Source organism: Cuculus canorus, chromosome 18 (genome assembly GCF_017976375.1).
Source record: "Cuculus canorus isolate bCucCan1 chromosome 18, bCucCan1.pri, whole genome shotgun sequence".
Classification (NCBI taxonomy): Eukaryota; Metazoa; Chordata; class Aves; order Cuculiformes; family Cuculidae; genus Cuculus; species Cuculus canorus.
In genome coordinates, this window is record NC_071418.1 from 2,105,343 (window position 1) to 2,133,105 (window position 27,763).

Consider the following 27,763-nt stretch of genomic DNA (forward strand, 5'->3'; position numbering starts at 1 on the left):
GAGTGAAAGCTTCAAATGTAAAGTTTGTTCCCTGCTTTGCATATTAAACTCCTGGTTTAAATTCTACCTTTTATACATGGCATGTATTAAAATAAATGAAAACGCGTTGGGTCTAATTCTCCTTTCAGTGAGACGGATTTCACAACTGTGTGATTCCAATGCTTGCTGTAAAGGCTCAAATCGTGTAGAAGAAAAGAAAAATCAAATTAATGAAATATTTATGTTTAAAACTACAAAAAAACAGGCTAATGGCTCGCAAGGATGACTGAACCAATTTAATAGCACATAAAGAGTTCTTTGTATATATTTATTTATCAAAGCAAAAGTTTTGGTAGACCTTATGAGCTCGGGCCCTGCCAGAAGTGTCCAACAACTGTCTGCTCAGATCTTCCCCAGAGGAAGCATTAATTACAATTACCGTGGTGAAATGCTGTGAGGCTGTAAATGACGCTGCAGTGAGGTCAGACATTCTCAATTAAAATTACAGAAAAGAAGATATAAAACAAAAATCCGAGCCAGTTCCAGCTGTAGGTGCATAGACTGCTGTGAGAGTTTCCTCTCTGTCCAGCAGATGTCAATGTGGTGATGAACTAAAGTGCACACAGTTATTTTCTTTGGACTCTTCGCCAAACAAATGGTTTTGTTTGTCCACACACAGCCTACATTGATTTAACTGCAGCTAAAGGTGCTTTATGACTTCTATGATGCAGGACATCACTTGGGCTTTTGTGTTCCATTTCTCCTCAGTTCCAAAGATGATGGTCTTTCGTTTTGCCCATGTACAGAATAATTAACGCAGGCGATTGTGTCGATGCTCTTCTCCAGTGCCTGGCAGGTTTTCTCTCCAGACTTACCAGGGGAAACTCCTTGTTGTGCTATTTGTTGTTTAGTGCTTTTTCAAATAGCGACTGTTTCATTGACATTAATTATGTAAGAAATAGGAAAAATGGATGTTGGTTAACACTACGTAGGGGATGCCTTGTCCTCTAAGTAGTTCTATTTAGTATTTTACTGTCGTGTTCAAGCACTCCATTGATTTTCTTTTAACTTCATCATATTGTTTTGCTGGGCTTTTTTTACTCTACTGTACATGATGTTCGAGTGTTGCTGTATTGATTTCCCAACGAGAGACTTCAGTTTCAAAGTGTTAATGACTCAAACTATAAGTACTGATACATATGTTTCTTTGTTTCATAAAATCATCAGTAATGGCCAAGGAATAGAAAACCTTTCTGTGCTTCTCGCCTTTCCTTTGGACACAATCTGGAGCCCTGGTTTGGAGTAGAATTCTTCTAATGAAGATGATAGAAGCTGTAGAGGATTGGTTAGGGAGTCGTTATGTGTATGAGATGCATTAAGTTGGGTGGATGGGCGGCTGTCATCTCCATGATGATTCATTATGTGAAAAGCTATGGTGAGTCCATACCATAGGTGATACCTCAGAGCTGTTCTACCACAGACATCCAGCGGGCACTGATGATTGCGTCCTACACACAGATTCAGGGGGATTCAATAACTGTGGTGATGACTCTCGGGTGACTCTGAATGGCTTTGTGCCATTGATTCACGTAAAAGCCTATATTTGGCTCAAAGTCTTTGGGAAAAAAAAAAAAAAAAACAAACCAAAAAGGCAGTTATATTTGGTGATGTTTTGTTTTTATTACATCACATCTAAAGTTCTTCTCTTAGCAGTGCTCCTACACGACCGAGGCAATTTATCATGTTATAGAATCTCAGCGCTACAGTGCACTTTCTCCAACATTACCTGCTCCCATGCCTGTTAGCCCCGTGGCTGGATTCTCTGGGGAATAACTGCTAATAAATAACAATAAAAGAAGCAGCAGATCTCCCTCCCGTTTCGGTTTCCCTCACTGCTGACCTCTTCAATAAGGAGGTGGTGATATGCACATTAAAGAACTGTTCTCCACTGTTGAATATTTCATATGAGTTTCTTGTTGGAGGATTGATTTTTGTCACAGCTCTCTGACTTTATTTGTTGTCGAGATGAACGTGCACACTATGTTTTGGAAGTGTAAATCCAAATATTCGCTCTTTTGTCTCTGTTGGAGGGCTCTGACCGCAACACATCATGAACTCCCTTTTCTACAAGAATCAGAAACCTGCAAGCAGAGAAATTTTGAGGTTGAAATTGCTATTCAATTCAATCCTCTTGGGAGCTTCTCACATGTCTATATTTAAGATTTGCATAAATTCTTACAGTCTTAGACCAACATTTGGCAAATCACACACACAAACGCAATAAGTCACCATAAGTTGACACAATATATTATAGAAGATACTCATACTAAGATAAGACTTTTTTTTCTGGCTTATGTACACCAGTATTTGTGTACCCTGAGATTTTTGAAACCTGTGCAGTATAGTTGTGTTTTAGCATAATATCATACTTCTATTACAATATAGTGGGTTTGCATAATAGTTTGTCTGATGCCAGCTGTCACAGGGGACTAAATCAGGAGAAATTCGATTACTTCGTATTATGAACACTAGGCTTGATTTTTATTATAGTCTAATAAATGCATTAAGCCTTCAACCTTCTGTATTCAGTGTTGATTTAGAGCAATCCATAGTGAGTTTTAGTTATTGAGTTTGTGATGACCTCTGCTTTTGTGGACTCCTTTGGTTACTGCCTGCAGAAATCTGAAAACATTAGGAAGAGGAGCTGCTCTCAGCAGTCATCTCTCTCATTTCTTCTTTCAGCCATTCTGACGAAATTTGGTTTGCTGCTACTCTGGTGCGTTTGGGAAATGTATTTGACTGGATTCACACCCAGCGGTGTCAAATCATCAGTTGTGGGGCTGTGTTTGTATGTGTGTCACGGTTCAGCCCCAGCCTGGCTGGATCCGCAGCTGAACGGGAGCAGTTGTGTCTCGATTCCTCTCCTCCTCACCTGCACAGGGGAAAGGGAAATGAGAGAGACTTGTGGAATCTAAATCAGCTTTAATGAAACAAATAATAATGAAAATAATATTAATTAAAAAAAAAAACATATGAAACCTCCCTCCGATGAGCACCTCTGATGCTGCGATGCAGGAACGGGGCAAGGTCCTGGGCTGGACTCGGTGGCAGCAGGGAGCTGGACTCAGGAACGTGATTCAGGAATGCACAGATCTGGGATCGGGGATAAAAACACAGCCACAATCAGTATTGGATTCTCCATCAGAGAATCTCCCTTGTGATGCCTCAGTTTTATCCCAAGTATGGGTTTTTTTATGGGATGGAACCCTCTGTTGCTCAGTTTTGGGTCTCCTGCCTGGTCCACTCCTTCCTGCAGGTGTGACCCCGTCCTCCCTTTTCACTTACGATATTCCACCAGCTCGAGGATGGCTTTGATTTCTATGGGAATAATTGCAGGCAGTGGCCTTCTGCTTCCCAGTGCCCCATGTTATCGTTCTAAAGAGAAACACTCTGAAAAACGGACCGTTAACTTTCAGAAAATGAAGTTATGTAGATGAGGCTTAGCTGAAAAGTTAGAAAACTGATTCTATTTTAGCTCAAACCAGTGCAACACGTCGGTAGCACAAGTGCTGCCCCATAAAATTCAGCCTTGGAAGGGCTGGGATGGGATATGGTGTCTGCCCACGGATCAGCTAAGCCTTCAGCTTGACGAGTGGAGCAAAGTAGCACACCATGTCACCTCGCTCCAGAGAAAAGTTATTTACTTGTTTGTCCTCTGTTAGTCCTCGTCTGTTAACCATAGATTATTTTTTCCTTTAGCTAAATGGAACCTGAGGGGCAATGCCCGCTGGGATCGAGCTGCTGACTTAGATGAAGTTTTAGCTCGAAATATATGTACTGTCACTGCTTTTATATGGGACTTGTAAATCTTTTCATGTAGAAACAGTGTGGAACTAAACGATCTAAACTTTCCCTTTGATGTCAGTAAGAACTTCCCTGCTCGGTTGGATTGGACTATGATATTATACTCCCACTGGAAAAAACCTTGATAATAGGTTGTTAGAAACTTTATAGGGATTTTTAAATTAAACTTTAACTGAGCATATTGATAAGGTGGTGTAATGAGCTCTGCTTTAGGCTTGGGGAAAGACATAAATATGTATTAATGATGAAATCAAAAGTACGTCATCTAGATAGTCCCATTCGCGCGCAACAGGTTTTATAAATCAGCTATAGATGTGATTTACATCTTAAATGAGCTAAGGATGTCATATAATTTTACTCTATATCCAGAACGCTGGAACCCTTGCTGAGGAAATAGTATTAAGCACATTTTATTCTTGGCTTATTGCGGTTTTTCTTCTGAGCAGGGAATATGTTTCGAGCTGCCCTTGAATGTAGAAATGCTGTGCTTTCCATAACAGAAACGGAAGTGTTAGTGTGTTCTTTATGTAGACACCCATGAGGGAAAGAAGACCCCAAGCAACCCATCCTTTTGGGGGTGGAAACTGTTCTTTATCCTACTGATTCCTCTCTTCCCTCTCTCATAAAATTGGAGTTTTAAAGATAATCACTGAGAAGTGTACAGGGAGAGCGGTTATTCTTTCTGATAAGCACACGTTATAATCGCCTCTCCTTGTCGGATCCTTTAGCCTTGACGATTTTAAAGTAATTTCCAGAATCCTTCTGTATTTTAAGACACGTAGATTTTATGTAACGCCCTAGGACTCTCACATATTTGTAACCTGGTTTTATATAGTGATCTTCATGGTTCTGTGCATATAATGAGATTAGTCCTTCTTTTCCTTCCTTACTCTAATTGCTGGGTGGTAGCAGGAATGCAATCAGGTATAAATATGCTCGTTCCAAGGACACAACTGTCTTGTGCAATGCCACATGGGTTAACTTAATTCCTAAACTAATGTAGACTCATAGCAAAAATACATTAATTGAAGATTTTCCAAAACACCAATTTCACACTAATATGGATTGATTAACACTTAAATGGAGGAAATTACAATTTTGTGCTTTAGGGCTCTGATATTTACAGTACATGATTTGATATGTGGTTTATGCCGTCTCTAGCAACTCGAGCCATTTTCGGTTATAGAGCTTTTTCTGCATTCCCAAACAGCTGAATATGCTTTTTCTTATTAAGAGTGTCTCATCTGTTAGCTCTTCATAGGGTAACAGCAAAGGGGAAGAGAGAGAAAAATAAGAACAATAATAACTTCCACCCGTATAGCATCCTTCATCTCAGTCGCCAAAGCCAAACATCATTAGTGAGATAGGACTATTGGTTTTATTTCTGACCTGCATCCAGGCTACCTTTTCTTGTGATCCCGCTCAAGATAATTAGCGACAGGAGAATTTGATGGGTGGCCAGGCAGAAGCTAAGCCCGATGTTAGCAGGAGCACTACTGAGTACTTTGCTTCTCCGATTCCCCTTCTCTTGTGAGGAAACAGAGTCCTTTCCTGGAAATATCCCTCTGAATGGGGCAAAATCAAGAGTCTGACATGTTTAGTCATTAAACATCTTGTAGATTATTTTCTGAAGGCCGGATCCCATCCCGTTTTCTCCCATTTCAGCTTCTTATTCTACTCCACAATTTAGATGAATACAGTATTGTCCTTTCGAGGCCCTAATTAATGTGTAGCTGTTTAGTTCTGTTGCGAGGTATTGAAAAGCCTCTGATCTCATCTTAAGCTTATCAGCTCTGTTTCCTGCATCTGTGATGCAGCAAAGCTTATTCAGGTAGCAGAGTATTCTGAAATCTTGTGCTCGGTAGCATGATACCTGCCAGCCCCAAGTCTGCTCTTCTACCAAAATAAATCAGAATTCTGTTCTGTCACAGCATTTATGATGTTTCCCTCCTGACGGTTTCAGATCAGTTTATCTGACCCTGTGCTTTCAAAGTGGTGACGCTAATTTTTGCAGAGGTAAACCGAAGTGCAGCAGCTTCACTGAATTGATGCTGGCAGACGTTCCAAGATAATGATAATGTTTGAATACAGCATCGACATCTTCACCTCCTCCCCTCCGTCCTCAGAGTTGAAAGGAAGAAACACAACGCGTGCTGCTCAAACCTTTCCTCTGATGGGAGTCTAGCTAACGATATTGTCGTTATCAATACAGTCTCTGTTCATCCAGTTTGTCAGAGTTCCACCTTGCTCTGATTTTACCCAGTGAAATGAGAAGCAGAGGGTGTCCCCATGCAGAACTGAACAAGCTGATGTGCCAGACTTCATGTGCCTTACAAATGGCTTGTGGTGCTTAAAGTCAACATTTCTTATGTATTTGTAAAAGAAACCAAGACAAAAAGAATAGGCAAGTAATTTTTCAGCTCTTTCCAGTCTGATTATAACTCTTTTTCTTCGACCTGCTGTCGAACAACAGCTTCAGGCTCTACTGCAGCCTCTAAGCCCGGGCTGAGGAGACACGGTTGATGTATCGAGTACATTAGGAGACCTGAGTAATCTCCAATCACTGAACTGCTTCAGACAATAGCATCGTTCATAGAAATAGCGTCACTATAGCTTATTTTAAGTTTCTATATTTTCTTCGGAGATACTGATCTTATCTCACAGCTGTTGTGGTACTAAATCTTATCTTGCTTGTGCTTTTAATTCTCTTCATCCTTTACCTCTTATGCTAATACGTAAACTCTGTACAGTGCGAATAATGTCTGTATGGCTTCTTTGCACTGCTCCTGCCATCAGCAGCTCCTGATCTGCTGCCTGGGGGTTCTCGACCTTACTATGATGTAGGTACAAAATACAAGTTTTGGCTCACGCCACTTTGAGTAAAATCTGTACCAAAAAAAATAAAACCAACTATCTTTGCCCGTGGGAAGAAGTTTAGTGATGGATTTCCTGAGGTTCTGTTACTAAAGTTCTGCTCCTCTTTTTTTGAAGGGAATAAATATACCTGACTTCTTTTCCCCAGTCTGTCACATTATTAAAATTATCTCTAAATACACTGAGACTTCAACAGAGTTATCACTGTACTTTGGTGTGCTTCGTGCTGTGGGTGAAATACAAATACAGGGAATCTAAAAGAGAAATGGGGCTGCTCTGCAGTTCTGGAATATGAACATCTGTTTCTGCCCTTACGTAGGAAAACAAAACGAGGCAGAGCAATGGTAGCTGGAAGGAAAGTGCGACAGTCATTCTTGGGTTACAGAAAGCGGAAGAAATATGCATGAAATCATTTTGCTCTCCCCAAAATGACAGGGAGGAACATTATGAGCTGGGTCTCATATTTCCTCAGTAACTAAATATTGCCTTGGCTTTATTGCTCGGTTGACTTACACAGACTGGATTTGTGGTTTGTGGAAAGAGCTTTAAAGTTGCAACTCAGTTACTTTTTTTTTGTCTGACCAAAGAATTTTTGATTAAAAAATGTCTTGAAGCTTAATTCCTTTTTTTAGAGTTCTTTCTTCAGTCAGAATTTTACAGACATTTTCCAACAAAAAGTAGAAATTCAAATAAATTCTACACTGCTGTTAGTTTTGCTCTTCTTTAGTGCCATATTTTTAAATGCAGCTTGAAGGCAAAAGTAATTAATGAGAAGACACATAGAGAAAATGAGTTCAAAAGTACAGGAATCCTGGTGTTGCCTCAAGCAGAGAGTCTTGAACGCAAGGAGATAAATATAGACTGGTTTACAAAAAAAAAATTAGATCTTAAATTCAGACCTTCCCCTTCGCCCTCCTTTCTTTCAAGTCACCTTGTTTATGATAAATCGATTGACCAAGATGGAGTTTTCCCAAATGAATTGTGGTTTGAAATAGCCGAGTACTCTCAGACTCTCTCTTTTCATTTCCTTAAAGAAGTCTGAGCTTTAAAGTGAATCCTTCTGTCTCAGAGCAGAGGGAGAACAAACCCTCCTGAGTTAAGAGCCAGGGAGATGCTCCAAACGCATCGTCAGGAGGTATTGAAGACGTTGTGTGCATCTACCATGACAGGAACCTTGTCCTGATCAGCCAGAATGAAAATAAGGAGGAAAAAAGAATGTTTAGATGTTTATGATCCGCAGGCGATAGATGTGCTTTTGGAGATCTGCCCACTGCTTTGCAAATTCCTGGACAATGGTGAGAACAATTGGAAGCTTTGAAAGAAAATCTGAAAATGTGGATTTTCACTGAAGATAAATCCAGTTGTCACTGGATATTTCATCTCATCAGTCAGACAGTGTAAAGCGTGATTTTTTTGCAAGTTGTACTATGTTAATCTGGTTTGGAATAATGGGAACTGAAAGCAACCGGGAGCATTTCTCTGGGCTATGAATCATTGCCTCTCAAAAACGTGGGGGGAAAAAAAATCACATCTTGATCTCTAATCGTTGTTCCCATGCCAGCAAAACATTGAATATCACAACAGAAAAGAGTATTTTATTTATTTTAGAGCATGGTTGGATAATGTTTTTTCCTATCACACCCTGTACACCGATAAGTTAAACTGACAGCAGTAAATATTGTGGTAAATCAGAAACCAAATCATTTGTTGCTTGATAAATTAGATTGATCTAAAATAAGGACCACATTCCAAAGATATGTCCAAACTATTAACATAAATTTGTCCCGGATCCAAAAATTCTTAAGCAGTCAGACGAATACCGTTTGCATCCACCTGTAACTTCAGTGAAACCTATATCCAGTAGGTTTCACTGCCGTAATGAAGAGATTGATATAAATCTTTCCTTTCACGCGTGTCTGGCTGAATATTGGAAAAGAATGGTTGAGCTTTCTGTAGCTCTTGGTGGCCGTGTGCCTTTCTAGGGCAAAACTCTAGTGCGGCTGCCCCTCTCGTTGCTGCATCTGCAGAGGGACTGAAGCCACCAAGCAAGTCCAGGCTTCGCTGGTGGACACCTAGTGGAGATTCCTCCAAATCGGGGTGAAATCTTTCATGGCAGTGTGTCGCACGTTTTTTTTGCTAGTCTTGGATCACACCGCCTTAGCCACGTTCTCCTCTGCCTTCGCCTTCTAATTTACAAAGAATTGACAGTGAAGAAGGATGCTTGAAGTCCCGCTGGGGCGGGAGTGCTCCTCGCATGGCTTGGCTGTCCATTCGGCAGCTGAGACTGGGTCTGTCCGGCTCTGACTCCTACAGCAGGTTGACTTTTCCCTGCCCGGTTTCCCGCAGATGAGCCAGCGCTAACGAGCGTCTCTGGTAGAACACGAAGGAGTGGAAAGGAGTCACCCTGTGAGTGGGTGAGGCAGGGCTTGCTGGAAGAGCCCAGGACAGGCTGTAATGAACAAAAGGCCATCTGAGCAGTGAGGACTCCAGGTGATGTACTTGAGCAATGAGCCCGGAGTCCCCCTCTGTGGACTGGTGCGAGCTGTTCCTGCAGGGAAAGAATCAACTAGGAAAAACAGCACTGCGTAAAGTGTGCATTTGTCATGCAGAAACACTTTAGCTGCCTGAATAAAATTGCATTCGGAGTGCCAAGGGCATGAATAACTCCACATGGCGAAAAGCAAGTGCATAAGCTTGGATGATTACCAATGTCAAGACAGCAGGGCTCCCCTAACTATTTACAACGGAGTTTTACAGAACAAGAGAGGGAGAAATGTCCATTACAAGAAAGTGGGTCAGATGTACAGTGAAAAAGGACAAAAAGAACAAGAATCGGAGCCCACAAGCTGCATCCCGACAGCTCTCAATCTGGGGACAGAATCTGTGTAAGCACAAATGTCACTTTTCTTACCCTCGACAAAAGCTGACAGACTTCCCACATTGCTTTAAAGGAAGCTTCGCTTGCCCAGCAGCTTTGTTAAGTACAGCACCATAAATGCTACAGACAGTTCTTCAGATTCCTAAAGCTTGATTTCTGTAAGTAGAAAAGTGCTTTCTCCTGTTAAGCAGGGCAGGTCTCTGACCTGGGAAAATCCTTAATCCTGATGGTGACAGTTCCTTTCAGCTGCCTGGGCCAGGCTTAAAATAGCATTTCCTTGAAGAAGAGAGTGTGGCAGATGAAAAGAAGGCTGCTCCTTGCTTCATTGGTCCTAGTGAGCTTGTACTTTATTTGGTTTAAAACACGGAAACAACCTCCTAGCCTTGAGCTACCTGTGTCTCCAGCGTGGAACAGTGTAGAGAGTTGGCCCATTGCTGTGAAAATCAACAGGGTGCATGTGTTTTGTGCTTCAGGGGGGTGTTATGCTGCATAAAGACCTGCAGCTCTCGGGAGATTTAGGCTTATTCCATAGCCCAGTGAGGGGAAGAGCCACGTAAGACAAAGGGAAAACAGAAATGACCTTGTAGGAAACAGAGGTGAAGAACCATCCATCTGCCAAAATATGGCCACCCTGTATGGGGAGCATTTAGGGTGGATTGATCCTGTTTAATAGTTATAGGAGAGACTGGTTGGATTCCCTCTTGTGCTACAGGCTGTCTACGCGACCCTCAGCAGGTCAGCTCTTAGTCTCTTCATCCAACCGTTCTTCAGCTGTCAGCTGTGCAGACCATCATGCTGCACCAGCCACGGGTCGTGTGGTGACGGACACCGAAGCAAGCGAGCCCAGAGTGTGGTTCAGTTGTCGCTCAGTCGTGAGCTGCCTGCGGGTCCCCTGTCACCTCGGGCTGTGATGTGACCTCCGTCCAGGCTGAGGTTTCAGGCTCAGGTCTGGCTGAAAGCAGTTGAATTGCCACCTCCTCTCCTACAAGGATGCTTAAATAATTTGTGGTGGCTTGTCTCACCCCCGAGCTATAAATCTTCATCCTACCATACGCCAATTATGCAGAGACTTTAAAAGACAGTTTAGTATTTCCCATATTCCCACATTTTCATTTTGTAATTGAAGAAAACTTATGATCCTATTATCAAGTTGCTGTATGTTTGCATTTTTTGCCTAGAAGTTATGGCCCTTTGACGGATGTGTTATGTACACGCTGACTGATTAGATGTGACAGTAAATGAAAATATATTCAATAATACAGGCTTGGGATGCCAGCCAAAGTAGTCATGAAGAAACCCAAGGAATGACAGAGGATGTGTGTGTTGGGATGTAAGGGTTACTCTACCCTGGCATAGGGTCTGTAATTCAAAGAATGTCAAGTTCAAAGAGTCAGTCCCACCAAACCGGCTTTAGTGCAGTCAGGTCTACCCCGGGTTGGCTTCTTTGGTACTGTACCTGCAAGGAAAACTCCCTCCTGGATGTGTCTAAAAAAAGCACCTGATTTCTGCCTGTTTTTTTTTGTTTTGAGTTTTTTTACCCTACAAATGACAGTAGCTATAGTGACACATGAAATACTGGTGAGCCTCAGCTCCTGGTGCAGAGGTGAGGCTCCCCTGCTCGGCTCCAGCCTCTGCCGCGGGGCAGCCGCTCTCACTGCTTCCGATCGCTCGCAAGCTTCTTGTGGTATTAGATTGTTAGTGCTGAAATGTCTTATGATAAAAAGCAGCTTTTTCAATTAAATCCTCTGTCTTTCTGGATCAAAGTCATTGTGGGATTGTTGCTGAAGGCTGTTTAATCACCTTGAGTTGACACTCGGTGCACAAATCCAGCCCATCGCCAGTGAGGAACAAAGCTCAGTCCAGGCTCGAACGTAGTTGAAAGAGGAGAAGAGTCATAAAGGGACATTTAGTGGTCCAACCATCCTTCTGGTGTTTCTGCTGTAATAATCATGTCTTGCTTGGGAAACCGTTGATGGTTTCCTTGTTGCTGCTCTTACTGGGGCGAGATCCAAGTGAAGAATCCCCTCAAAGCACGGCTGCACGGCAGCGACCTTGGTAACCTGCGGCAACCTGTGCTGTTTATCCTGGTGCCACCTCGGAGTTCTCACCTCTGCTTGTTCAGCAGAGCAGCTCCATCAACAGCACTGCCTTTGGAAGTAGTCATTCATTTTAGATTAATCGACGCTTGAGTGCTGACGATTTGTTTTGGGTGCAGCAAGCAGGTCAAAACACAGTTCTGGAACAAAAGGTTACTGACAGGATTGTGCAATAATATTTAAAAATGCAGAGATTTGACTGATGTTCTTCCTGAGGGTTTAGCTTAGTTTAGTTTTGTGTTTAGTTTTCATTTGAAGTGGCTTCTAAAGCAGTTGCAAAGATCACTTTATATAAATTTGTTGGATTTTTTATACTTCAGTGAACTAACCAGGATCTACGGATGCTAATGTATTTAGAATGTAGTTCTTGAATATAATAATATTGAGATTGGGGTTAAATTCACAATGCCCAACACTGATAGGGCAGTATTATCTGCCCTAGTATTTGTAGAAGTGGGTATATGCAAATATTTGATTACAAGCTTCACTTTCAGGGCGTGTGATTGGATATCAGTTTGAAAATGCCTTTCCCTGGCTTCTCCTTCCAGCAAGGAATGTGGAATCTTCTGTTAGGTTGTTAGATGACCATGGGGTCTCAGGGCTCTACTCTTCATTGTTGCGCCTGTTGAGTAATGATTGACACAAATACAAAGTAAAATGCTGCGATTCTGTACCGGCAAATTCATGCTCCTACGATTGACTGTAGTGGGTGTAGAGAAAGGGGAAAAATTGTTTCCTTGTGTATTAGAGCTGACATTTGACTGGTCTGAGACTGAAGGAGAGTAAAGAGGAAAGGTTATTGCTAACAATTCTTCTGCTGAGAAAATGTAACCTGGGGATTTGAAAGAGTGTTTAATGCACATATCCCCTGTAATTTCCCTGTGCCAGGTTGCAGCTCCTGCTGCAGACCAGACTTTGCAAAGGAACTGTAAGAATGATACTGCAAAGGTCTATATTTTGTGTGTCTTAATGACTTCCACATGGAATTTTCTCAAATTACAATTGAATCATGTTTTTCTAGCTGAAAAGCATGCACAGCCAGCAGAAGATCTGGGTGTCTCTCTCCAGCGTGTGGCTGAGGACAGCTCTTCAGCATGATCTCGGCAGCTCTGCCTTCCAGCAGGGCTTGCTTAGAAATGCCCCATGTGAAGGTGAACACAAGCTTGTTCCCTCTCAGCTGGGTTAGAGAAGCAAACGTGTTTATATCCTGGAGGAAGGACCCATGTCTTGCCCGGCAGTCTTGCCTAAAAGCTGACTCTCTTTATGAAACTGCGTTCGTCCATCGGGAGGATGTCTAGGTGCTGTCTGGGCAAGAACCTGGAGGGACAAGTAGGGGAATCACAGATCTTATTGCTGCATAGAGCTGTCAACGTTGGTCACTACCAGTTATCAACACCCTCCTTTTATCTGTCTCTGGGGTGTCCTTTTGGATTGCTGCCACTGCCGGACTCGATGCTGCCAGGGTTACACTGCAGAGAAATTTGTAATGTCCTTATCAATAGAGAACAACACTTGAGCTCAGGTGTGCAGAGGGACGCGTGGGGAAATAACAGTAGATTGCCTGTTGCCGCTGCGACTGTAGTAAGTCTTGCTTAAAAAGATTGAGAGGATGGATTTAGTAATATAAACTGCTGAAATACAATGCTTAGAGTGGCAAGTCATCATTAAAATTAGAAAATATATTTAGACATTGCAAGGATGCTACATTTAGTGTATTTTATTTTTAGTCTCTCAATAACCCAGGCACATGCTGCCTTACATTCCCTGACATTTTCATTATTTGAGTCTGGTAGTGGACGTAAATATTGCTGCAAAATAACAAACCAAAACCCAAAGAAACGAACTTAATTTGCCTTTGAGTTTTAGGAACTCGTATTTATGTGTATTCGAGGAGAGTAATGCCACATTTTTTACTGTAACTGAATCATAACTTTCTGGCAGTCCAAACAACGAGCTGTTTGGCTGGTGGCAGCGTTTGAGCAGTAGGAGAGGGCCACCCCAGAAGACAACAAAAAGAGAAACCATGAAGTACTTAAGAGCATTCCAAGGGCAAGACATGGGTTTAGGTATCAAAGCCTGCAGGAGAGGAGCATTCATCAGAGACTTTGTTAATAGATTTTTGCATCTAACGCAGACCGTTTTCCCTGCTGTCCGTTATTGTGGTGAACTTTACCTTTAAAGCACATGAACAGGTCTGGTACATCAGTCCTGTAACACCCATAACAGCCCCAGGAACAGAGGTGAAGCACTGGGAGGGTGGCCTGGCCGCGGCGTGGTGGACCACAGCCCTTTAAGATCTACATCCAGTGGATGCCGTTGGGGGACTGTTACATTTCTCGTGCTGCTTATCTTATTGCATCATCTGCAATGTCACTGGATACACGAGAAAAAGAAATACGTGGAATAGAATTGATTGCCATTACGTTCTTTAAAGTTTAATGCAATAGGAAGTGTACCAGCAAGAGCAAATTATAAAAATCACCCATCCCTGACTTTGATGGATGTTCCCCTTACAAACTCACCACACACTGTTTTATGAACTAGATTATTTGCCTAAGTCATCAGCATATGATTGATTAGAGAAGCCAAATGAGTACATAATCACTTCTGCATATCTTGCTTACTACAAATAAGAAAGTTTTGTACTCTGATTTACTAAAAGCTGATTAGATTAAAATAAATTGTGTAGTTGGGGCCCTGACAAATGTTTCTTTTGTATTGGAATACTCTGTGGTTAAACAGTGGTAGTCAGACAGAAGACTGGCTTCACATCTGCTGCAGCTTCCAGAGCTGCCCTGTCAAAACAAGCCACCAAAGTGCTGGGGAAGGAATTGTTTACTGTATGACTGACCAGGAGATAGTAATTAAACTCCTTTTTTGTGTCTACTCCGTGCCAACTACTGATGACATCAGTAAAAGAATTATTCTTTGAGAAGGAAGGAAAAGTTCTTCCTTGCTGAGTTTTCTAATAAATGAGAGAGACAGGATTAGTAGGGTGGAAAAAAAATCCTAACTCCCAATTTTTCAGTGCTTTGAACTGACAGCAATTTTTAGTGGAGACATCCTTTTTATCCTTTATCCTTTTAGACTATCCTTTATCCTTAAAAATTTCAAGTTTGATGAATATATGCATTTCATTGGTGTGTGGTAATATAGAGCCGAAATAAAATGTTTAATCTGAAATCTAGGAGTGAAGCTGGGGGGCACTTGTTCCTCTGTCCCAAAGGGTTTGAGATGTGCATTTGGTCCCCAAGTGCTGAGCAGCTATTGAAGTGATACGATGGAGCTTGTCCATTTTAAGAAAAAAAACGTGACCATAGAGATTAAACACTATGAAAAATGAAACTGTGTTGCAGAGTCATAGATTTTAAGAAAAATATGCTCCCAAGGTATCCAAAACTGATTCAACTTAATCTATAAGCAGACCTGAGTAAGAAGGTAAAATTGACTTGAACGTTATATGAATATAAAGCATTTTGGGGCAGGATCCTGTCTTTAACAAAGTCTTATAAACTACTTGGTTAACTTTCAAAGATCAACCTCTCTCCCTTCTCTCTCTCAAATTATGAGTGATGGAAAAATGAGTAAGAGAGAGCCCTTATTCTTCAGCTGGAGAGGAAAGATTGCTTTACTTGTTACATTACTTAGCACGGTGATGGGCACAATGTAATGTAATAAGAGATGTGATTTCTCTTCCACCTCCTCGTGTGTGGGGGAATGAGGCACATATTCCCAAATTACACCCCAAGAACACAGTCATCTCCAAAATGAACTTGCCATTGGTAACCGATGCGCTGCAGCAGAAAACCGTCTCCTTGGAGCAGATCCGTTTCGTTCAAATAAGTTGCAGCCATGGAAGTGAGCAGGATGTGAGCCAGTCCAGAAATAGGGCATGGAATATGTATTTCAGCCTATTTTTTTCTAATGGTGACTGAGAGAGCACAAAAACAGTCTTGATAATGTGAAATGTTAATGGCTGATATACAGAGGGTCCCCAAATTGGATGAACGCGTTTTTCCAATTAAATTAAAATCACTTTGTTTTAAAGAAAAGGGATAATTTAACATTAGCAGACATTTTTCTACATGATGTGGTGGTGGGAGTTTTAGCATCATCAAGAAATTTGTAAACCTTTCTGACGAGACGTTATCAATCTGCTCTTTTCTATGAGCCTGTTTTCAGCAGTAAAAAATACAGTAGTATAGAGTGAGAAATTAAGTAGCTTTAATTGCATCAGGTTATTTGTTAGCTTTAGATGCAGAATGATTTCTGGGCATGTAATTAAACTTAGAGGGACTGATGGCTACTTACTTAATGGGCTTCAAATTAAGCATGTGCTTTTCTTGATTGACAGACTGGTAAACAAATACGACGCTGCTGCAGTCTTTGCACAGGGTGGAAAAGGAAATGATATGCTTAAAGATGTTATGATCAAGGTGTGTTAAAACCTTATTTGTCATCAGGAAATTATTGATCGATGTATTGTTTTAAAATTATTTTTAATTCGGTTTTTTTTTTTGTTTTTAATGGGGAAGAAAAATCCGCAGAGCTTTGTTTGGTGCAGCTCTGTAGAATGTCTACCCGTTCTTCTTTGTAAAGGATTCAGAGTTGTTTTATATAAAAGACAGGCTTATTAATGTCTCAATGCTGCAGATTGACATAACACATCATTAAAGCTCAGACATAGTCATTACCCTGTTCTACAGTGCTTGGGATTATTAATATTTTCAGCGTTCTGAGGACACAGGAGATGTGCCACCGCCGCACGCGTTGCTGAGCCTCGCAGTGGATTAGAAAAGGGGTGCCTGGATACAAAGCCTAATAATCCTGTGCTGGCCTTTTAAAAAGCAGTCTTCTTTCAACATTCAGGGAGATTTTTGTATTGCTCCTCTGAGCATGTGTTAATTAAACCGATGGGAGGACTGAGAGCTAATTGATGGCAGGATGGGTCTCCAGAAGTGCATTGCTAAAGGGAGTGATATGAGATTTGCTTTTGAAAACTGCAGTTCTGAGTTCTGACACGTGCAGACTGTGGACCGTGTACTGAGCTGGAGCCCCAGAGATTCAGTAGTGAGGCTGTCCGAGTGTTCCAAGATCATCCTGTGGTTCCCAGCAGATAGATGGGAGAACAGAAAGGACGAAACATATGAAGTTATCTTTTCTTGCTAGACCCTAAAATGCAGCACGATGCTTGTGGCCGCTGGAGTGTGCAGATCTTCTGTCTCCTGGGTGCAATGAGAATGATGCGACCGTGTGTCCTAGACCAGACTGTTGGCCTCCCAAGTAGCTCTGGGCTCTGCTGGAAGGGGCAGGTGCGTCTGTGCTGCCCACAGACGTTGCTGGTTACTGCCTGTGCTGGTGTCCCCAGGAGAGACCCCTGCGTCAGGACCGTGCGTACCCTCTGCCAGCTTGCCTAAATACCCTTTCTGTTTTCAGTTTTGCTCAGAGACAGATGTCTTTAATAGGAATGTGTAGATTTTTATCACCAAGTGACATGAGAACTCTAGTTCAGTGTTTGGCTCATTGAACTCTTCTTTGGTGCTACAATGGTTTTATAATTATTATTGACTGAATTGTCCTTTCCAATACTTATTCCTATTGTATTTTGCTGACCAAGGCTGATGCTTTAGCCATGCTCTTATCTCTGATGTTTGCTGCAGATACCTTTTGAGTATTCTGTTTTCTCTCCTAGCCCGCAGAATAATCTTTGCTTATGGAAGTTTCAGGCAAAGAAAGAATGAGAGATTAAGGTTGCTAGAAATGAGTACTGTGGAGTGGAGGGAGAACAGAGACACTGGAAATGGAATTCAGCTTTTGTACCAGCTTCTTTAGTTGCATTTTGCCAGATAGAAAGTGACTGAACATCCACTTTCCCTTCTCACCTTTGCATGTTGTCTTTCCAAATAGTTCCTCTTTAACTGATGGATTTTAACAGTTAAATTAGAGTTCATAGTTGGTGTGTTCATTCCCTCTACAAAGAGGCTTGCAGGGGTGAGTTCAGTGGTGGATAATTCCACCTAACTGCTGCGGTGGTGGTGAAGTCAGTGGACTTGTTTTCTATAAGCTGAAAACATGCACCCTCCCATAATGGTAGAATACGTGTTTATTAGCAGTTATTTGTGCTACAGCATGATCATTTCTCTTTGACTGAATTGTGTTGAGTTGCCATAGGATTCTGTCATACTTCCATTGTCATGGGAAATGACAAGTATGAACCAAAGCCCCTTTCCAAGAACTTCTTAGAGAGGAACTGCACCAAATAGACTTTTTCTAGCACATATTTGGAGAGAGAGGCTAAATGGCTCCATAGAACGGGTAGCAGCTACTTCCCAAATTTGTGAGGTAAAACCGAAGCATGTGAGAATAAGGGAAAGCTCAGAAACAGTGGGATAAAACGTACACTATCCCAAGTTGCCATCTACCTACAACACTGCTGCCTCACTCCATGTGAAACCGCCCAGCATCCTCAGAGGAGTAGCTCCTTTCTGGCAGTTTATGATGCCTGGAGCTCTGAAGGTCCTTGACCTAAGGACAGTTTTCCAAGAAGCGTGCTGCGTGAACTCAGAGATTCCCATTAGGCTTCTTGCTGTTTTACTTATCTTTCTGCAAAATAATAAGTTCTTGCCTAATGGACCGTTTAGCCAGCGTTCCAGGGAAATGCAGGGTAGTTAGGCATCTGGTACCCGTTGACTTTCCACCTTACTTATTATATTGGTTAATCCAGATCATTTACATCAACACTGCAAAAGCAATAAGCTCCCCAACTCAACGGGTTACAGTGCTGTCAGTGTTTATTGACTGGTTGACAACTTCAGAACTGTTATCTATCATGATTCCAGCAGCTCAGCAGGTAGTAAACATTCTCTTTAGTATAACATATCGAACAAAATTTGTATGCAAGTCTATTAGCAAAGCTTGTAAACACTTGACTAAACTATGTGGCTCAATTAGCAAAGAATAATGGAGCAATAAGTAAAGTGTGTGCAATTTTATCAACACTTTGCAGCTCAGTGAAGTCTACAGCATTATCAGGAAAGCATAAAGAGCAATTGTCACTGTATCTCACTGAATATTTGCATGTTGCCTTTGACTAAATCACAAAGGTATGTCAGAAAATCAGGAAAAAAATTATTAACGGCATCAGCATGAAATGCAGTGCAGTCAGGTGCTTATACTCATTAAGTAGCAGATACGTACCACTTGGTTAATTAAGAATATAAAAATGTAACATCTGAAGTATGCTATTAAATTATGGAAACGACAAAGTTGATCACTAACAGAGTACACAAACAGCTCCTTCAAGAAACGTATAGGTACAGCACGATTTTTTAATTATGTAAATGAGCACACGTAAAATATTGCTGTGTAGTCAGCCCGTGAACTGGATCCTGCCGGGAACTTCTCTATTGGACCCACACTCAGTTTGGCCTGAGGTTCAGACAAAGATCTGAAGACCAAGATTTTGGTTCAGCTGTATCAAAGCATTGGCAGCTGTCCTTAGCATTTCAGTTTCTCCCAGCATCTTCAGTTGCTTTCACACCTGATTAATTGAACAGCCACATTTCTTCGTTTGATCCATATGAAATGTGGAGGCAAAAATTTGTGATATTTAAAGCTCTATTCCATCTTTTCTGGTGCAGAATTTTTCTTCAGGGGGCTGCGCTGTAGTGTCAGAGATCCAGCGTTCTCAGCAGACTGCGCTGTTGGAATGAAACTTAGAGGTGGGCCAAGACAACCAAAGGAGAAAGACGTGTGTCCACCACTCTTCTTTCCCAGCGCAGTTTCCACTACCAGACTCCCCTCGTTAGGTCAATAAATTCTTCCAGTGGGAGGGCATCACAACAGCTTTTCTTATGCTAGGCAGGTGGGCAAAAGGAAAAGATATTATTAATAGCACGGCTCTCGTCCGACTCTTCTCTTCTTTCCACTGCTCAGCAGACAGAGTGAGTCCTGACCTGGACAGAGGTGCTGACACGTACCAAGGGCTGGCGTCCGAGATGGAACGGGGCCATGCCAGACAGTGCGGTAGAAGGCACCAGTGCTTTGGGCATCCAATAACTGTGGTACAATGTCGTATCTCTGTATGTTGTGCACAGCAAGCACGTGTAGTTGAGGTGGACCCTCCCTTCTCCTGTCACAATTCCCGATGAACTTACCTTTTGTCTCCAAGAATGATTATGTACAACTTGGGCTGCTCTTTGTTGATGTTATCTGTGAAGACTTCTGTAGTAAGCACTGCATTTTTCTGCCTGGTGGCGAGAAATTAAAAAGAATACTTGGAATGCCTATATCTTGTGTTCTTTGAAGAAATGTCTTCGCGCCTTTGAAGTTTACAAGGGTCTTAATGCAAAGCAATGTCTTCTTGCACAAAATCTGATTCTTTATTAGAACTTTAAATGTAGAGAAACTGTTAAAGGCTTTCATATAAAATGATATTCCCTTGGGTTTGATAAATCCTTTAAAATATGTATTTTTTTAAAAAACTACGTACTGATGAAGAACGCGTGACGTTGATCAATAGTCTCTCCTGGAGTGTATAAAGCCTCTAAAATTGATCTAACAGCTCCACAAGGTGATTATGGGTAGAGAGGTCGATACGGTATCTTGTAAACTAATCCTCAGCTGTGGAGGGTTAAGTTAAAGCGCTCACACTTCGCGTTCAGTATGTTTTAATTCACACAGACACATTTTGATCCTAATTGTTTTTCTAAAGCGTCATTCTTGTGCATAGAGAAGAAATGATATCAAGTGAAGACAAGCGCAATAACATTGAAACCATCCGGAGTGTGGTCAGCTAAAATGGCAACTGTCCTATAAATACATGACACGCCAGCTTTGGGATGGTTCAGCAGTTTCTCCCTTTTGATTCTTTACTAAACCAGTACTTACATTTAAACCTCTCTATGACTTCTTCAGATAAGCCCCTGGCAAAATCTAAAGGACTTCAACAGTTGTGTAGGTCAGGGTTCAGTTCTCATGATTTCGGATGACCTGGTTGACACCTTAAAAAAGCTCAGTTCTGAGACCGCGCCTTCAGCTGGAATTATGTTCCTACTGATTCAAATATACTTTCTTCTCCCCATCTTCCTTGTCAACAGCAGATTGGTAGTTAGAATATGTGGAAGTAATTTCTCAAGGTATGGGCTATTTGCGAGAAATGGAGAGAGTGCAATATTGAGGCTTCACTCACTCCCCCTGCGCTTACAGAGAAAGCCATTTGCAGTGGCCCCATCAATAAGGGAATTAGGAACGTTGCTTCCTTTACTCTAACGCAGGGACGAATTTACGTCCTAGCTGTTCATCAGTTGGACTGTCAGATGACAAAATGCTCATATTTCGTACAGCACGCTGTACTCCCGTTCTGTTGAACTCTATGGCATATTCCCATGCGTACATCTCAGTTATTAAGCTCTGGCTCAGCAAAATCAAGTCTGACTACACCCGGGCAGAGCAAGGACCTGTCATGCTGCATTAGGTGACTGTATTTTTTATGATAAAGAGAACAAGGTGCCTTATGGACACAATAAAACTGCAAGAGAGACCTCTAGAGCACTATCCGTCTTCGGGCTAGCGGGTTTTTTTTCATCATGAAGCTGTTAAGTGTGGCATTAACTCCAGCATATGAATGGGTACCACAGATTATAGCTGTAGGAGGTACTGAGAATGTGCCCCTTCTTACGCTGTTTGTAGACATGCGCTCGCGTTGTGACGATTTATGCTTTCATTACAGAACAATTCCCATAATAACAGGCATTGAATATGGATGCTTAATGTTCAGTACAGGGGGAAAAAAACAGAACTACACTTTGAGTAATAAGTTTTGATTGAACGAATGGCTACTTTATAAACTTTCATTACAGTGATTTGGTCTGAGGGAAATAGCAGCTTGTCAGAACTTTACCAATAGAAAATTTAATCAACAGAAAATGAGGCGTTAGGAGAATGAAAAGGCTATCGACTCCATTCTGCTGGAACCCCACAGCTTTCCCTGCCTTTTTAACACTTTGACAGCTTGGGTTTTCAGGTCCCTGACCCCCGTTTCCTTGGGCTGCTGGTGGGAGTGTTGCGGTAGCTGTGCTGGGAGCTTTCACCGAGCCTGCAAACGCTCTCGAGAGCTTCCTGAGCATATCAAGCTCTTCAGTCATCTCCAACCCATGAAGACCAGCACTCATAAGTGAACAGCACTGTCCCCCGTGGGGCTTTGTTAAACCACACTAAACTTGAAGGCTGTCCAAAATCGGGTCAGTTTTATGCATGTACTGAGGGTTCGGCGCGTATTTAGTTGCTTTCTGCCCTCAGTGGCACTTGGCTGCACTCGGTCTGTATTTATGCTGTGTGTGTGCAGGATAGAAGTGTTTTCACTGCGAAAGTCATTGGCACAGCTGTGTTTTTAGTAGAGATATGACTTTGAAATAGTACTGAAGCATCACTGTAACTCCACAATCTGCTGGTTGTATCACTACAATTTAAAGCTTTTGCATTAATAATATGCAATACTGGTCAAGATCTATTTTCTTTATGCGATATTTTGATCAATAGAGGTTTACTTTCTTGTTAAAGGTACTTAAATGCCAGGTAGGCTTTTGAGGATCACATTTTACACCTCTCATCCAACAACCCTCTCTTACCCTTCTGCTCTCCTTCCTCCCTCTCTTCTTTCCTAAATTGTAAAGCTAAATCAGATTCCCCATCCTTCCATTTCCTGAAGTTTGAGCAAAGTGGAAACAAGGAAACAAGTTTAAAGGAAATTTAAATTCAAACCGTAGGAAGTTACTGGCATTCCCCAAATTAAAAGAGGTCTCGCAATATACACTGGTAGAACATGAGTGATACCTATGTACGTGCTGGTTTTTCATCTTCGTTTTTCCCTTGTGCAGTTTTTCCTCTTTTTATTCTGCCTGTTTTTTCTCTCTATTTGTATTTCATCTTAGGTTCAGACATCGGTGTTTTAACTTTTTTTCTAGGACTTTCTCCTTTTCTTCCCAGTGTTTGTTCATGTTGAAAACTCTGCTTTGAGAAGAATCTTTTACCCACAATGTTAAAGCGTTCTGAAGGAATCCTTCCACATCTGACCCCAATCCTGAATTTTCATAGCAATTTACTGGTAGCTTATCTTTCATTTAAGTTACTAAATGACTTCTTTTCCCTTCAATTATACTGTCATTTTTTCCCCAATTATCCATCAGTTTCAGTGGTTCTGTGCTTTAAAGATGAACACTAATAATTCCAGCCAGCGCGCTGTCTTGAATTATTTGTTCTGCACTCCTAATCAGAGTATTAGTCGAAAAACTGGGAAGAAATGTACACATTGTATATATAACCAAGGGTTGGAAGTTTAGGCTTAGAGTGCTTTTGATCTTAGAACTGTGGGTCCAACTCCGTGATGATGTAGTGCCATGCAGATAAATTGACCATTTAAGAAACTCTTTGGAGCAATATATTGCAGAATATGCAGCACAACTGGTTGTCCCAGCACACTCCAAACAACAGCTATAGATCTTCACCTATGACAGAGACCTCGTGTGTTTTGTCTCGATTCAGCGTGCTTTTTCAGGTTACACGCTCCCTGATAGCTTCTCCCATCACTTGAACCGATAGTTGGCTCCGCTCTGTATATATTAGTCAGTAATTAAACACAGTTCCCATTGTAGCAAAGCAACCCATTCTAAGTAAAAATCTATGGTTTAGGTGGTGTGTTTTCATCTTAGCGTACATCACCTGAAACACATCGTTGTGACTTGCAGCCATTCAGCGCTTCCTATGTATTTGTGATGAGTCCCGTGTCATCCGAGGGGAAATAAAATGTGACATGAGTGTCTCTTAGCTTGAATTCTGTTTGACTGCCTAGAATATCCCGAAACGTAGAATCTTTCTTGTCTCTGGCAAGAAACCCTAAACAAGACGATATGAAAACCTGATGCTGACCTCAGGAACGCCTCAGCTTTGGGTCTCATTCTAAGCACAAAGTACAGCTTCTTTGCTGGTAAAAGCTGAAGCTGCTCGGTTGAGGTAAAATATTTAAGACACTCATTATGTCATTGGTCACCTGTTGGGTACGTGACCCTCTCAATCACTGCCTTTCTCGATCTGTTTCTCTGATTCAGCCAGCGGGTGTGATTTTGCACACTCACAGCTGGAGTCGAGCTCGTTGTGCACCTATTGCGTACGTATCAGGGAATGATGCTGCACATTTGGGTTCAGCTATGGAAAATACTAACTTATGTGGAAAAATAGCACTGTGCTCTAACTGTATCGTTCTGTAAAGAAGTCACTTGTCTTATTGACTCCCACTTTTCATGGAAATTGCATATACAGCCTAAATCAAATAATATTTGTTATTAAGACTCAAAACTTGTTACCAGGCCAAATACGGGCGAATCTACAGTTTGCCCCTTAACAGATTTATCTGCTTATAGATCTGAGAGAGAGGGGCAAGCTGATTACTTCGTGTTTGTTGATAAGTCCCTGTAAGATCTGACTACCTTTTTGAGGGCATCATTGTGACACTGATGAGAGCAATATGTTCCAGTGGGATAGTGCAAATCCAGTTCAAATCTCTCCAAACAGGACAGGAACTGAATGTATCACAATTCAGATGAATGTCTTAATCAATGGCCTCTAAGCCTTTCTTCTGTGACCCCGCTGCACCATTTCAAGCAAAATCCTGAAAGATCTTCTGTTGCTTTTCATTTTGGAACAAAACTATATTTTCAGGTTCACATTGTTGACAAGAAGTCTTATTTTCCAGCAAGCTCTCGCAGCCACAGCACGAGCAGTGCTTTCCTGATCAATATATTCATTTTCAAGAGCAGCTTTGACATTCAGAACTAGGGCTATACTTTGGCACTTCCCAAGACACTGCTATCAAGTTAGGATTTAGGGGAGAGACCAGAAAGTGTGTATGGCTGTTGCTAAATTTAAATTGTGCGTAGATAAAGGAGCCACAAAATTTTCACGTTAATAAAGTAAAGTCATGTGAAAACAGGGATGATGCCAAGAAACACAAAAGAGAAAGCTACATCTCTAGCACATGTGTCCAGGCAGGCCACAGGGTATCGTTGACAATCCATGTGTAGTTTAACCTCCTCTGTGTTTGGTGATAAGTTCTCTGCTGCACTTGCAAGATACTATTCCAGCTATACAGAAATGTTCTTTGCAGAGACAGCTCCGTTCATGCTGCTCTTCTGAAGGGCGGCAGTAGAAATCAAGTAGCTACAAGGAGAAATAGAAGAGGAAGAAAAGTTGGTTCTGTATCCCATGTCCACTTGCACTATTAGGCTTCTCATGAGAGGTTTCACACTGATTTGTTTTTGAGAGTCTCTTTTTGAGCAGTGCTTACTAACGATGTGCTGGAGGCCCTTCTGTCACTTAGGACAAAGGTCTTTCAGTGGGAATGGCAGGAACCAGGGCGCTATTACTCATCTTTGCCAATAGCATTTCCAGCTTTCGAAACAGGCTTCAAACCCATCCTTCAAACACTTGGAAAGAACTCCGCTGGTCTTTGATGAGCACATCTTCAGATGCTACGAGGATTCTTATTGCAAAGTGGTTTTAGGGCTTTTTTAAAACCTGGAACCTGAAGGCTGCTATTGATGTGACTCGAGCAGTCAAAGAGATCAACACAGCTAAAGGTGATGAATCTGCTCTACGTGAGCTTGTTCCTAAATCCTTACCCTGCTCAGAAACACTCTCTGCTATTAAATACTGAGGAGGTATAATCCCTAAACTGTATTTGATCAAAACCAGTTTGTTTCACAGCATCGTTGTTGTGCTCTGTCAGTGCCGCTGTGATTCGGAACGACTCAGGGTCCGTGTGGGCAGCAGTGGTGACAGCACCTTCCTTTCCCATCCTTGCGTGAAGTCTCACAGCCTTCCAAATTATCAGAAACCGTGTCAAAACTGTTTCCATGGGAGACAAAATCTCCATGCAGATGTTTCCTGAAACACGGGCTTTGGCTTTTGCTAATAACTCCTTCCCTTTAAAACAAGCTTCCAGAAGGTCCAGTGGGTTTGCTTTCAACTTCTGCTTTTTCAAGGAGATGTCTCCATCTCAAGGAGATGTCTTCTATCCTGGAAAGCACTGACTACTTTTATTGATGGGTCCCCATCTGTATCAGCAGCTCTTGCATACAGGACTTTGATAACCTATACACTTCTGCTTTGAAAACATATACTCCTCCTCTTTCTCACCTCCTACCTCAATTTCCTTAGTGACAGAATGACACCAGGACCAGTTTTTGCTCTTATCCTGCCCTTATCTCCTTTCAAAGGATATGGAGTTTTCCTCTTTTTCATTCTTTGTGTGCACATCCCGTTCATTGGTCTTTGGGTTTGTGTGTGATGATTTATTGATAAATAGAACGTGTCCTGTTTCTCTATACAATTCTGATCCTCAGCCAAAACACCCCAAAGCTAAATAAAAATCCAAGCCACAAGAAGTAAACCCAGAAGACAGGAGCAGATAGTAAGAATGGAGAATTTAATAATAATAATTATTATTATTTTCCCCAAATGCTTACTATTGCCCTGTGCATTTTTATAAGGCTTTTCTAGACCCACTGTGCTGGAACTTTGACCATGAGATAAAGCACTAAATAATTTCTGTTTCAAATACAAATGACTGAAACTTCCTTTTCTGAATGTAGACAGTTGAATATTTACAAAATATATACGTATTTCTTTTTTTCCTTTTTAATTAAGGGATGATCAGTGTCATAAATTGTGCCTCGTCAGTCAGATTCAAATCTTAACAAAAAATTAGAAGCTTTTCATACCAATAAAAGTAGTGAAATAGCCAAGCTTTCAGATGAGACCCTCTGTGCGAGCTCTGTAATAAACACACCTTCAACACATTCTGACCTCTTCATTTTTCATTGCAAAGATTAATAATAGGTAGCTTAGCAACGATGCTGTATTGTCAGCGCATGTTAGAGTCTTGGCAGCATTCAAGGTCGATCTGCAATAAGCTTAGATTGAATGCCATTAGCTAGATGCCACTTCGCCTCTGGAGTTTATTGCTAAATTTTTATTCCAGGAGGGAAAGAAAATACTGTGCTGACACAGTTAATATTTGGACCGCAGCAGAAAGGTCTGGATCACTTACCTGACTCGTGTACTGAAAAAAAACCCTATAATAAATTATATTTTAGCCATTTGAAAACTGAATCTATTGTCTTTTACTATTGAGGTGATTTCTGCGTGGAGGAGTCATTAAACTGCATACAGCTACGAAGGCAACGGTTACGGTTTTTGACTCGTGAGAACCAGGGTTCAGCTAATAACTCTGAACTTGGAAAATCAGGTACATTTGATGGTCTGTTGGCCTGCTTCTATGAGAAGCTGTCTCTTCTGGGAAAGCAAGATCCACAACATGATGTTAGTGCCTCACACAGGGATGATGTAGCCATATCCACAAATTTTAAACTCGGAATCCCTCTTTAGCTACTGCCTCACCCAATTGCACTGAAAGACTCATCAGAATAAAACCTGTCAGTGGGATTTGGAGCAATGATGGGTTTTGCAAAAAAAGCAACAACGCTTGGACTCTGATTATAGGACAGTTCTTACATCTACAAAGGTGCTGAACACAAGAAAAAATCCTGGCCAACTCACCTTCATGGCTACACGTGAGAAGCAATCAGTAAATACATGGTTGGTAGGTGATCTTCCGCTTCCTGAGATCTGATTAAGTCAACAGTAAACGTTCATTGACATTTGAGGGCAGAGGGATTTCATCTCAGAACTGATTAACTAAGTCTGAAACGCTATCAAAACTCTGGAAAGCCATGTGGATTGAACCTTTGAATATTTAAGCGTTGCCAGTCACCAAGCTCTAAACCCCGCTGTGACCAATCATACCTCCAAAGCTACATAATTCTAGGATAGTTTTCAAAACACTGAATAACACAAGAGGAAGGGTTGAAATTTCTTTCCAAAGCCTGAAGCTATAAAATGCTGTCACATTTAACATCTGTCTCTTGGCTGATCTCTGCTCAGCAATGATGTGAATTCAGTCATTTTCTATGATTTTGGATAAGCTGCAATTGCACAATCATTTTTTTGTTGCTCCAGA